Source organism: Sinohyriopsis cumingii, chromosome 2 (assembly GCF_028554795.1).
Source record: "Sinohyriopsis cumingii isolate HCF-2022 chromosome 2, ASM2855479v2, whole genome shotgun sequence".
In the NCBI taxonomy this organism is placed as follows: Eukaryota; Metazoa; Mollusca; class Bivalvia; order Unionida; family Unionidae; genus Sinohyriopsis; species Sinohyriopsis cumingii.
In genome coordinates this window covers 54,916,360-54,930,310 of record NC_142962.1, presented here as the reverse complement: position 1 = coordinate 54,930,310, position 13,951 = coordinate 54,916,360, and positions in this window count along the sequence as shown.

The window sequence follows — 13,951 nt, the reverse complement described above, 5'->3', positions numbered from 1 at the left end:
TTTATTCTCGTAAGCATTATGATCCTTCTAGAAGGTTATTTCCATTAGGAAATATTTTATTTTTATAAAATGCTAATTGTGACCTGAGATCAAGAAGTGGACAATATAATCTTGTTACTGGAAAAATTATTCGTTAATAATTAGGGATCTTAGCAGAATGAATCGTGTAATTATTGTGCCCACAAATTCATTTGGGATGGAATTTATCAAATATTCAAATTATTTAATTCAAGTGATTCTTCTCTGGAAATAAAAAGTGCTTTACAAAAATAACATTCCTGTGTATATTGACTTGAGTTTAAGGTGAAATTTCAAATAAGGATTTAATTCTTGGATTACATTATTGTGATCCAACAAAAGACATTTGGCACATCAACATTATACGGGCTAACACAAGCACATATACACCTTCAGCGTTGGATTTAATTTGAATGTTTACTAAAGTTTATTCAGAATTTTAATTACACGAACTTTAATATGTAGTTCTAGTATTATTAGGAATTAAATTCTCAGTATCGTAAGTTCCATTTTTTTCACGGTTTTACTTTTCATTCTTGGAAAATAAATTATTTGTTCAGTGTTACGTAGCCAATAAGTCTTCCCTATATTACGGCATTCGTCCCTGCATTACAACGTTTCCTAACCCTTCAAAGGAAATCATTAAATATCCCAGTAGACTTTCTTAAAACTTCCATTGGAATGAGAAAGGTGACAAAATTAAACGCAACGTTCTAGTCATTGCTTATCGAGATGAAGGACTATAGGTGCCACACATCAAATCTTTTTTTCAAGCACGTAAAATAACGTCCATACAAAATCAATCAATCACTCAATCATCATCTATTGAAAAGAGTTGTTTGTGGTATGATCGGATTTAGATGACCATCCTGAATCTGGTTCAGTTGGATTCATCGAAACCGGAATGGATGATACTACCATTGGATCATCTACTGGAAATGTGTGACTGCAAAAACATTATTTTGAGAAAGAGAAGTTGCAGTCCTCACCCGAATCCCATCAGTTATGGTTAGCCGACTATTTGGGAGCGGGTAGCGGTTGAAAATCCCATCCACGACCATTGTTAAATATTTTCTTTTTCATAATAATGCTTAATAATTATATATGAACGAATATAACATATTAAACATAAATTGAAATAGTCAATGTATATGGCTTCGCGTGGGAAATGCATCAAAATGTGTCGACGATGTGTAAATGAAATCGTGCTGGCCACACGCTGCTGCGGTTCGTAAGCATGGTCGTCCGATTTCATGTACCTAGTGTGGGGTTGGTGTAAAGGCCAAATATGTGTTATGTAAAAATTGTAGCGGTAATAGCCTCCAATGGAATATCTTGAACAACGATAAAAATAAAACTTCTGCCAAAAATGCAGATTGACAAACACAAGTCAGGTTTATTACGCGCTTTAATATGGCAACACTAATATTTTCTTTTTAATGTAATATAACGCTTATCTACATAGCCGAGATAACAATAGTAGATCTCCGAAAGACGAAAGTTTTAAATGTTTTAACCTACTAGATCAAATGAGATTATCAATCTAATTTAAGACAAGCCGAAATCTAACATATTATCGAAGCATTTTGATCTTGATAAAACAGTTCCTCTTGAGGTAAACGTTGTACAAATCTACATTCGTGACGACAAGAATACATTTTCTGCCGACGGTGCTGTTCACGCGTTTTTCCACATGGAGAATCGAACAACCTGGTGCACAACAACGAACCGATCAAACTATTACACTGTATCTCGGGGTACGTGGTCACAATAGCATCTAGGAAATGTGTGATGAATGATATTCGGGCACATGGAATCATCGATCAGTTAAAATCAACCAAAACATGTCTTCACAGGATCAAATTTGTCATACACGGCCAAGACTACTGGTTGATCCGGAATAAACAAGACAAAATACTTCAAGAATATCATCGAGTATAATACATTGTTGTGTTATCCATACCCTCATCACCCGGTTTATTAACTGGAATTGATTAACTTGATTACGAACATGCATATATTTTGACCGCTATAGAATATGACATCCGTTGACGAATGAATTGAACCCCTCTAACTTAACCCCATTGTGGGATGGTTATATAAATTGTGTTTCTCAGCGTGTATCTGAACATTTCGCTGACTTTTTTCTTGGAAACAGCACTAACCGAACATCGGCACGGTAAAGGTTTACATTGGGAATCACGAGTTCTTGAAAATGGGGTTGACACTAGCAGATGTTTCATATTACAAAGCCTAATAAACCGCATGATAACCTTACAGACTATGATGGGTGAAAACAACATGAGCCAAGCAAATAAAAACCTAAGAAAAGAATGACTCAGTTTACCGTACATATCGGTCATGTGTTGTCGCCCGATTTAAAATTCCTAGCCAAACGTACAAATAATTTCCATAACCGTTACGGCGAACGTGACTGCTGATATTACCTCGTTTAATCCTGTATTGATTTGGTTGTTCACAAACGATCCCCTCAGTGGAGAGGTTGATCAATGTATATTGCGAACGGAGCAGTTACATAATAGTTACGCAAAAAAGCACAAAATTACTTGTCCGACAATGAATGACAATGACAAATCATCCGTAAATGAGATTATGAAAATATCCTTTGAAAAAGGTTTCCTTGAGGATGTTTAACGATCCTGTGTTGAATAAGGTCTTAGATAGAGGTCTCTGGAATACCAATTATAGCGTTGACGATATCGTCAGCGTTGTTATCCTGCACGTTTTCTTGGTTGTGGAAAATGCCAGCCATACTTAGAAAGATTCGGACATCCCACTCATAATCACGTTAAGGTGTCCATTACTGGATCTCTTCCACGTGTATATTTGCTATTATTGTTGTTTTTGGTGGCGGTTTAACGCCATTTTTACCAGGTGTAATGGTCCTTTCTGTCTTGTCACAGCACGTCTTTAGAAACACTAGTCTTTCGGTTTGGTTGCTTAATTCAACGGTCTGATATTGCAGCATAGGTGCACCTTCCTAATACCAGGGTTCATACTGTCTTTGAAGGTCTTTGACAGTTTGGGAAAAATGAGGTACCATTTTCAAGGCCTTGAAAGTTTGGGAAAATCAAGCTGATTACTCTGGGGTCTTTACAAGTATTTGAAAATTGAAATAAACCCAAACATTTTAATTTGTTTCCACAATCACAAATAAAATTATCCAATGTTGTTAGATTTAGACGCAGTCGAGTTTTTCTGGTTTCTTTCTTTTGAAGACCCGTTCAGTTTCATTTCATCATTAAACAATATTATATTAGTTTGCATTCTTTGTTTTCTCATATAACATAACTTGTATACAAAATATGTTAGCGAACCTAGGTCTTAAAAATCTATGTTTGTGGTCTTTGAAAGTTTGGGAAAGTCTTTGAATTCGTCATTCTTAAATTCTGTGATACGCTTTTTTATGTCTTTGTGTACCTTTGTTATGTTATGTCGATTATGGACGAAACGTTGTAGCATATTGGAAGACTGCATTTTCTGTCGATGGCCTGTCAGAGGAGCCGTTTGTGGAATAATAACCAACATTTCCAACATGATGGTGTCATACTTTGTTAATACTTTAGGATTGTTCGAACTTTGTCGCCCAATTTTCGGTCATTTCGTTCTGCATAATTGTGTTGACAAGTGGTCTTTCGGTTTGGTTGGTTTGTTTATCAATCGGATTGACAATGTAAGTGCGCTTTCTTGATTTGACTTTACATGGTTTTGTGAGGTCTTGTGTGGCTTTATCGGGCTTAGCAGTATTTAGTTGGACCCTTTTCTTTTAATTGGTTCCGTACCACTGGATTTTATGTTAGCCGTCTGTTTCACAGTTGATTCCATATCACTGGCCTGTTTGTTTACCAGTTGGTTCCGTACCACTGGATTTTGTGATTACCAGTTGGTTCCGTACCACTCGATTATATGATTACCAGTTGATTCCGTATCACTGGCCTGTGTGTTTACCAGTTGGTTCCGTACCACTGGATTTTGTGATTACCAGTTGATTCCGTATCACTGGCCTGTGTATTTACCAGTTGGTTCCGTACCACTGGATTGTATGCTTAACATTTGATTCTGTATCAGTGGCATGTGTGTTTACCAGTTAGTTCCTTACGTTTTACGGTTGCTACGAGTTTCATGCTTGGCGTACTTGGGTCCCGCACCTCACTACTTGACACTTGATTAGTCATTCATGCTTTCTTTTTCCACCACTTCGCTCCATGTTAATGGGTATTGTGTTTCCAAGCTCGTTTAGGCCCACTGACCTGTAATTGTTCTGTTGATACTGGTGATGTTGCATACTGCACCTTAAAACAATGATCCATACTTTTCATAACGTTCAAATTTTGTTCTTTTCTTCATTTTTTCTTTCTTGCTATTATCAAGTTTGTGCCTCATCTCACTACAGTGAACTGTGGTGTTCATAACATTACAATAAGGGTTATTCATTTGCAACGATTGCTACGTAGTAATACACTGAAATGTATGTAAATAACTTTTTCTGGCATTCATTACAGTGTGCCCCTTGCATAGAGGGCCGCGTTGCAAATGGCAATGAAGAGAGCCAGACAATCAAGGTACAAAATCCAAGAGGCAGTGAATAGGCCCATAAAGAAGGCACCATTGTCAACGCCAACGCCAACGCCCGCCAACCCTCAACCTGGATCATCCAGCAAAAGGGGTTTGGATGGACCCAAATCTTCTTAATATTATAACTCAAGAGGTCCCCGACAGGCTCACCACCCAAGTGACACAGGAGATATATGACAAATATGATCAGCTGGTAGCTATGCACAGGCCGTCCACGTAAAATGGTCCACAAACTGGGTTTCAACTTGGACCCTCCGAAGCAACAGACAACGAACCAGCAGCATCCATGGTCCCCCGCGTCATAGTGGAAACCAAGGCTTCACTTACAGGTACAGCGGTGGATACAGATAACGTTGTCCAAATCCTTTCTGCCTCCGGGGGGCATTAACAATCAAAATTTGTAAGCTCGTCGCTCACACCATCAACTCTAATCCCTGATAAAGTTAAGGCAAACAAATGGGCGGACGCATACATAGGTTTTTTACCCTCATGAATAACTTGGGGGATGCTAGTTTCAAATTTCAGTTAGATACGCACAGTACTGGCCCTGAACTTAGCATTGTTCCAAAAATTAGGAACGTCCAAATCACAGTATGACAGTGGATTCTCGCTACATGTATAAAACAGCTGGGAAGGGGGTGTTTTATGGCAAAAATAGACATATCAAATGCTTCCATTTTCTTCATATTTGTCCCATGCAATATCATTGTTTTGGCTTTTTGTGGTGGAGGATGTGTTGTTTTGACAAATTGCTTACCAATGGGTTGTAGTTCCAGTTGCAAGATATTTGAGACCTTTTGCAATTATCTTCAATGTGAACACAAAGTTATCTATAACATACATGACGCATACTTTGGACGAGATTTGATACTAGATGCAACTCGTGTCCAATGCCAGCAGAAGATCGATCTCTTCCTGACTGTATGTGCCGACATCTGCGTTACCATGGCTGCGGATAAAACATTTCTCCCGTCAACAACGATGGCGTAACTCTGAGAATGGAAGTTCGCCTTCCCACAGACAGACTAGAAAAATGTAATAAACTCGTACATTTATATCTTGCTTGAAATAAAATTACTCTCATGGAGTTGCAATCCATCATATGTACTCTTAACTTTTCTTGCGCCGTTGTTTTGCCGGGACAAGCTTTTCTTAGGCGACTCATCAACTTGACAACTGGCATCGCAAAACCATATTAGATTAACAAAAGAGGTAAAGGAAGATTTAAGGGCCTGGCTTAACTTTTTAACCGGTTGTTTTAACGGTAGATCCTTATTATTACCTGACATTTTGGCTGACCTCCGACACGTTGGACTTGTACACAGTTACTTCTGCTCAGTCGGATACAGTGCCATCCGGGTCACACACTATTTCTATGGTATCTGGGATCAGACATGGGCATATCAAAATATAACGCTTCTAGAATTCTACCCCATCGTTCTGGCAGTTGTGGTCTAGGGAGAACACTTATCCAATAAATGTATGTATTTCCACACTGACAATCAAGCCTTAGTTGAAACCATAAACAAACCATCCTCTAATGACACAAAAATCATGAATTGCATTCGCAAATTTGTACTCTTGCCTTAAATTAAATATCTTGGTCAGGGCATAACATAAACGGGGTAAGCTGCTTGGACGCTATATAACATCTGACAATTTGACCGTGTTCTCTCTATCAGTTTCAATAATCAGTATGGCACTTTCAGATGCATTTAAGAAATGCATAAGGTTAGGCAAAAGGGTCTCAGCTTTGTAACCCTTTAATCACTTTTTCTAACATCGTCATTCCGACTTATAACCATGGGCATCGACCGTGCTTTTCTGGGATGTCATTCACTCGACCCGGACTAATATGTGTCTACCTGCCTTTTCGACCGCCAGGAACATACGAGGGTACTCTAACAGCTCCGGAAGACCAACATCGCATTTAAGAAGTACGCGCCTCCGTTTTAAAGTTTCTTCCCAATCCTCCATACATGCAGGATATATACTAACAAAAGGGAGTATGAGGGTGCTCTACTGCCTCGGCAATGCAGAATTCATCGGTTTAATTTTGATCAACATTTATCTTTTCTTTAATGCTGGGCATTTTTGTTCTTTGCCCCGCCCTTCTTTTTGTGGCTGCCAGAAATACAGCAAGCTCTATTTGCTGTATTTCTGTTTATAGCGGTTGCAGCCTCAAAAATGTCTGTATTATATGCTATGTCTCATTGTTCAATTTCTTAGCACGTTTACGCTATAGACTTTGTCCACATAGTTATGTTATGCTGTAAATACATAGCAAATATTTGGTTTACTAATATCATTTATGTTCAATACAAAGTCACAAAAGTGGCCATCATAAAACACAACGTTTGTCTTTGTTTTAATTATGTACCCACATACTTTGACTTTGTAATATTTTCACGACTGACCTAGGGTATTCTGTCCTTTCACTCTCTATCTTCCTCTTGACTCTATCGGTGTCGGAAAGAGTAGGCTGGTGCATGTACATTTCATTTTACAATCTCATCAAACAAGTTAATAATACAAACCATCGTTCTCATTCACGTTCGTTCTGACAATAACTTGCACCCTTCTTCCTCATGTGAATGAACACATCACATAAAGTTTATTCCTGCGTGGCGTAGAGGTCATTTTAACCATTTTAACCATTTTAATAAAGTTCTGCATATTTCGCACGTCCAGGGTGGAATATGACAGTTGTCTCCATTCGTTTTCGATGGTTCAACGATCACGTATACCTCGTGCAGACCATCGTGTAAAAATATATCACCGCTACAAATTTGTATGCTGACCGCAGAGAAATATAGTATAATCAAAAGCATCGATGAGAAACAAAAATGTACTTACAGCGGCGTTATGTCAAAGTAATGATGTGATTTACGTTACCCAGCATTATACACAGATATCAAACGTGATCCACAACAGCTGCGATTCATTAATGGTGTTCAATGGGATTGACGCACACAGGTTAAGAACTATTTACTACACGTTTTATGCTGGCGACATGGATTGGATTAAATTCAAAACTTTTTTCGCATGTGCAATTCAGAAGCGGATTGCCAGCCCCCACGGATTTGTCCACATATGTATGTCCGATCTCGGTAGTCGCTATCGTATCAGATTAGATGGAATATTATTGACGCACGTGCGATAATATAACAAACATGGACTTGATGATCTCAAGAATCTCACTAACTGAACCCCAAACAGAGAAGCAACTCCGGGTAATTCAGGAGTACCTAAATGCGCTTAGAGCATTGTCCTGATTCCAATGTATGTTACAGCAGGTCACAGTTAACTATTTGACGACCGATAACTCAATTTGTGAACATTCACTTTGTATTTAGTGTAGAGTTGTTATTTCTTACGTGATTCCACCACACGAACAAAATGAGAATATCTTCTGGGTGTTCGTTGGTCCAAATTCTCCGATGTTGGGGTGATATCATTCAGGCCGACCGATGTAGGGTTTTTATGACCTAGTCCAACTTTGAAAGGGTGTTGGTCGTCGTATAAGCAGTGATGATCACGTTAGCAAACACATCGGTTCAACAAAATCAAGTGTATGTTTGTAATTTAATACGACAAGAACTTCTACAACTTCGACGTGTTTGATGAGTTTTCCCTTATTATACGCCAATTAAAAGCATCGTCCTGTATCTTTAGCGTATTTCATCTTGAGAGCATAATCAGGCTCTAACTATTTACGCAGCGAACACTCTCCCAGACACTCCAACACGAATCCTGCAAAAACTTGTCTTCCTACATTGAGCTCAAATTGTTCCAATTTGATTCACTCCAGGGTACCAGATCTTGAATACTCTTTGTAATACCACATCAGATTCCCTCCGGCCTTTGGTTTAACGAAAGTTGACAAAATGCGTTGACTTTGAAACGTTGCATTAGTCCTGTCACATGTTGTTGAAATGCCATATTTCGTATACTTGTATCAACTGATATCCGCGAATAATTCTGCACAGATCTACGGTCTTGTCAACGCGATTTCTTGGTCGTCGTCTCGGCATGGTTCGTGATTGGCTTCGGCACACGTGGAATGGGAAAACACAGGGTGGTATACGATCGTGGTTAGTAGAATTCTATATTTTATCTATCTTAGGTATTTTTGAAGGTGTCTATGCACTCGGCGAGACTTTCAGGTGTCAAGTGGCGAATCGAGAATACTTACATTCCCAAGTGTACAGCAAACGAATGCCGAAGTACTTGATTTGCTTTTAGAGTCGACAACATCATAGTACATACGTTTGGTATTGATATCTCCAAACAAACTGTTGTGAGGAAAAAGAGTTTCGACCTTCACGATTTAGTCTTAGACTACCTGCTGAATTTGTTTCTGAATTTCGTATAAGTATTTTAACCAACGTAGTATATTTGAATGGCACAATACCAAGAGAGTTATCGGTCATGGGATTATTTTGGTGCACAAATCCACTGGCCTTGGCGATGTTAGACGCTTCCATTACAGGATCAATACTTTTGTATTCGATAACCTGATGTCAAAGATTTCTACAACAAAGTCGTAGAATGTCAACATTGGCCCAATAGTATTTTATATTTCCTATTAAACGGCAGAAAAACGGGAATTAGGTGTACAACGACATGGAAAAGTCCTGTTTCGCTCACACAGTGGCGGCAAACGAAGTAGTACCGCGTGTAGATTTTCTTCAATGTTGAAAAATTGAGATGATTATTCCTTATCCATTTCAGTTATTCCAAACGTTTCAACAATGACATAACTAAGCAACTCAAGGAACAAGTGAATTTTGTATTGTCCCTATTGTCATATAAATTATCTTGGCTCATTTCATGCCCACGTGCGTGAGTTCGGTTTCCTTCTCTGCAAATGTTTCAGGTGAAACTGTACTTTGTATTCTGAAAGGTTGTTGGCTACCTCTTGCGCTTACTCCAGACAGTTGCCATAACTACTGAAGTTGTAATCGTCTCAATCGTCGATGGGGTCCAATGTCCACTTGGCGCAAAGTTGTTGCGTCCATGAAATGTATTTCCTCAGGAGCAAGGTTCAGTCCAGACATTGACATTCTAAAGGTTTTGAATGCACTCGTTACAAGTTCAATAGAAAATTTTAGGCACGTATATGATGGTAAAGTCGAAGAAGGTACAAATTCTTGTTCTAATTAATCTTGTTGTTGTCGTTGTTTCGGTTGCCTTCGCTGTTATACAAAAAGCGCTAAAAGTAGCATCAATGATCTAAGTTTGCGTCATGACGACAAATATAGCATTGCTTCTATTTAAAGTCATATAGTAGTTCAAATGCTTTTTTCCTTTGTCATTCGATGTCGGTCATAACAAATTTGACTTACCAGTTTGAGTTCTTTTGTGGAACACTGAATCATGCCATTTCCCTCATGCACATGGGGACTTGACGCCAATCAGTGAAGATATTTCACTTATAGTATCAATGTTGCTTCTGGCTATTGCATTCTTTGTTGCATTTTTTACAGTAATGTATCAGTGAATTCTTTTGATATTTGGAATAGCTTAGAAATGATTTTAGTTATGATACCAATGTCTATATGTTCCAGAGATCTCCGCGTTTGTCTTTATCCTGATCTTCTAGGTATAGAGAGTACGCCATTGCCTATTGATTTATATGCATCTAGTTAAGTCCCCACAGCGCGGTATTGGAAATCATTGCTTGTTCCAATAATTTATCTTATTTATTTGTTGTTGGTTGGAATATGTCTCTCTTGATGGTAGGTAGTTTATTGGTTGAAAACACTTTGCAATGTCCGTTACATGAAGCAAGCGCACGTGCACAGCGAGTCACGTACATAGTCTCTATTTCATCCCAACGTCGAACTTGTCGCTGCATTTTGTAAGTTCTACACCTTGACTATAATCTTGGAATCAGCTTATTTCGCAGGTCTGCTACATCAGACACATTCAGGATATTTCAAAATCTTTAGTGCAATTTACAGTAGTTAGCGAAATCAATATTTTGCCAGACACTGTTGTTTAAACTCGTCCAACATAAAATCAAAGAAGTCAGTGAAATATACAGTTAATGTCTTAGCATAGGTTCAAACCATTTCCGAACCAAACGTGAATATACATGCTACATAGGCCAGGAGAATGAGCATTGCGTAACATGGTCCATAAGATAAAAGAAGAGCTCGTGGCACCTTCAAAGGGCCTTTGGAAATAGTTAAACAAGGTGAGTTAAATTTGCGTCAATAAATGTAACTGCCTTGTTATTTTCACTCATCCGATTGTAATCGCCGCAGTCATTGCATTGTTGCTAATGTTTTGTTCTTTGCCGTACATACGCTTTCAGTTGTTCGATAAACCCGCAGAGAGAAAAATTATTTCACTTTAAAAATTGTACACCTCGCAGAACGAAGTTTAAACAGATACCTAAATTTTGTATATTTTGTGTATTTCAAATGTCCAAGATAAGGAAATTATAAATGACATTTATCACGCATATTTAATTAAACGTTTAGCTGTTTCAATCAGCATGTTACTGTAAAATGTATTCAAACACAAGAGAAGTACAACGTTAAAAATATATATTGATATGATCCTTAAATTACCCGTTCCTGTCGCTTTGCTGTATATCCCAGAAACCTAACCGTGAATGGTTTCATGATTTTAAAAAACGTTGGTTTCGTGAAAATACATCAATCATAATGCTCTAAGTAATATATATGTTTCTGTAATCCTTTGCGCAATATCTCTAACGTGTAATGTCTCTTATATTTTTTGTAATATTTTGTAAGTCATGCTGCATTCTACCATTGTAATAATTATGTTGGTATTGTTATGGCTGTTGATATGATGACATCAGAAATAAATGCAATATTGTCTATTTAAGTGCATGCACATTAGCAGTCGTTACCTTTTAAAGACACAATTTATTTAATATCAAGTATAACTGCGAAATAATTACGTTATTCCCTGAAAGTATGTACTTCCACTCGAGAACAAGAGAATCAAAATTATAGCTACGAAAAAGGATCCGTGAAAACTCGTCCCGGGGGCAACTATGAAGTGTTTAAAATTACGCCACTGTTATCAATACTAGTGTCATCCGTTGTGAAAAGTTTTGCAGGTAAATAATTTGTGTGTCACCACAATTGTAATATTTCGTGATAATCCAAGTCATGAAGAAGAAATAATGAGTTTCGAGTTAAATGTTACAAAGGACTGTCACAATCGTGGTAGGTACAGGTACGCACGTAACTAAAACGTGAGGGCAAAGGTTTTGCAAATATTCTCTTGGCAGGACAAGCTAAGTTAAAAAGGCATATTGTTCTTGAAGCAGTATGATCTCTGATTTGTAAAACTGATTTTGCCATATATTTATTTTCTTCATATTTTGCTGCTTATCCCGGAAATCCCAAGAAGGTGAAAACTTACCCGAAGTTTTTGTTTGTATGGTATAACAGTTTGAGAAAATAAAATTATTGCAAAATAGAGCATTTTTAACTTAAAATATTGGATCGGCTAAAATAAATGCCGTATACACAGATAGGTCCTTATGAAAAGGTACAAAAATGTATAGCATGGGTTGGCAATTCTCCTTAATTAAAACCCGGGCTCTTAGCCGTGCAACGTGATTGTGAGGTACAACCTATCACCGTTATGCAATGAGATTGTAATGGTTCACATAGGCTTCAATACAGAAGATGGTGTGAACTTTTATGAACATGAATTATTCCTAACTTTACAACACGTACATACACTGAAAGGTGATAAAACTGGAAAACCTAAAACTGTTCGACCTCACGTGGAACATGTTATTGTTCTCAGTTTGCGAAAATACAGACTTTTACAGGGCATTGTCCCCTTTGAATTATTAAACTGAGGAACGGAGAGCGTGTTCCAATTATTGACCGGAAACGCAATAACTCTTTCGTTATATATGGATTTGTTTTCCTCAATAGTGACTGCCTTCGTCGTAAAGCTTGTATGCATAGATGGACTTGCAGTTCTTCATTTGATCCTTTGTCTATGCTGATTCTTAACAGATGACAAAATGGACAATGACTGCACAGTTCACTTCAGGCGACTACGTCCGAATGTTACTAAAATCTTCAGCAGGCAATTTATAGGGATCAATTTTCTTGTCGCATCTCTCACAATCGCCACCCCCAAGTCAATCGTGATACGTAGTATGAATTTTTCTTTTTCTCGATAATAACTGTCGATTTTGGCTTGGAAATCAAGATTGCGGCGATTGTTGCCGCTTGTTGCATTGTCGTTAATTTTGTACTTTATTGTGATGTCAGAGAAAACTATTTAAGTTATTGAGTTTCCATGCTCCCACTTTTCGCGAGATAACGTGTGGTTTCTCAGCGAGGTGGCATGGTTCCAGAGTATTGCATATTTAATGAAAGAATGAACAAAGAATTAAATGAATATATGAGTTACATTTGCATGACTGATAAATAAGTTAACAAATTAGTGACTCATCCAAAATATTTTTTTTTAAAGAATTAAAATAAACTTGCAAACGAGTTGATGAAAGCATAACAGTTAGTTCTGACCCGCTACTGAAAATGTCGTAAAAAACTTTATCACATTCAAAAATCGATATTTTCTGCCGGCAATTTTATTGTTGCCATAATAATCGTCGATTTGTACAACAATCACTTTACCAATGCGTACGTCATAATTTTAATACGACAATATTGTTAATGAAGAAAATTAGGCTTTCTTTATTCTTTCAAAATTTAATAAATAAATAAATAAATAAATAAGACTCATTTCTTGAGCATAATGTTTGCCAATAAGATCGCCTGACAGCCTAACCTTTTTTATTTTTTTCCAGCAGAATTTATAATCACATAGTTCTTGTAACTTTTCTGAAAGCATTCAGCACTACGTAGTAGTGTTTTTATTTCTCTCAGATATAAAATACTTATATTATGTATCGGTCGCCTCGGGCGCAATCTTTAATCTTTCAGAATGGTCTAGAGCAATTACTCTCTAATAAAAGAGACCCCATAAAACTAGCTTTGATTTTATTACTTGCTATATTCGGTGTTTGTTTAGCACTGTGTATAATTTTATGACTTAATTTGACCAAAACAACATACTTGGTTAATGAGATCCGCGAGAAGTCTTTGTTGTGATGAAACATAACTGTTTTGTTTACAACTATCTTAGGGAAGTACACCTCACTATTTATGATATATAGTTGGTCTCTTTGTATTGTTATTATTATGTTGCAGGCAATATAAGCATTAATATATATGACAAAAGTTGGAGACATTTCTGGGTGTCTAAACAATTTCATAGCTTTTGCCTCCTCAAGCGAAACCTCGCAATTTCTTGTGAGATTAAC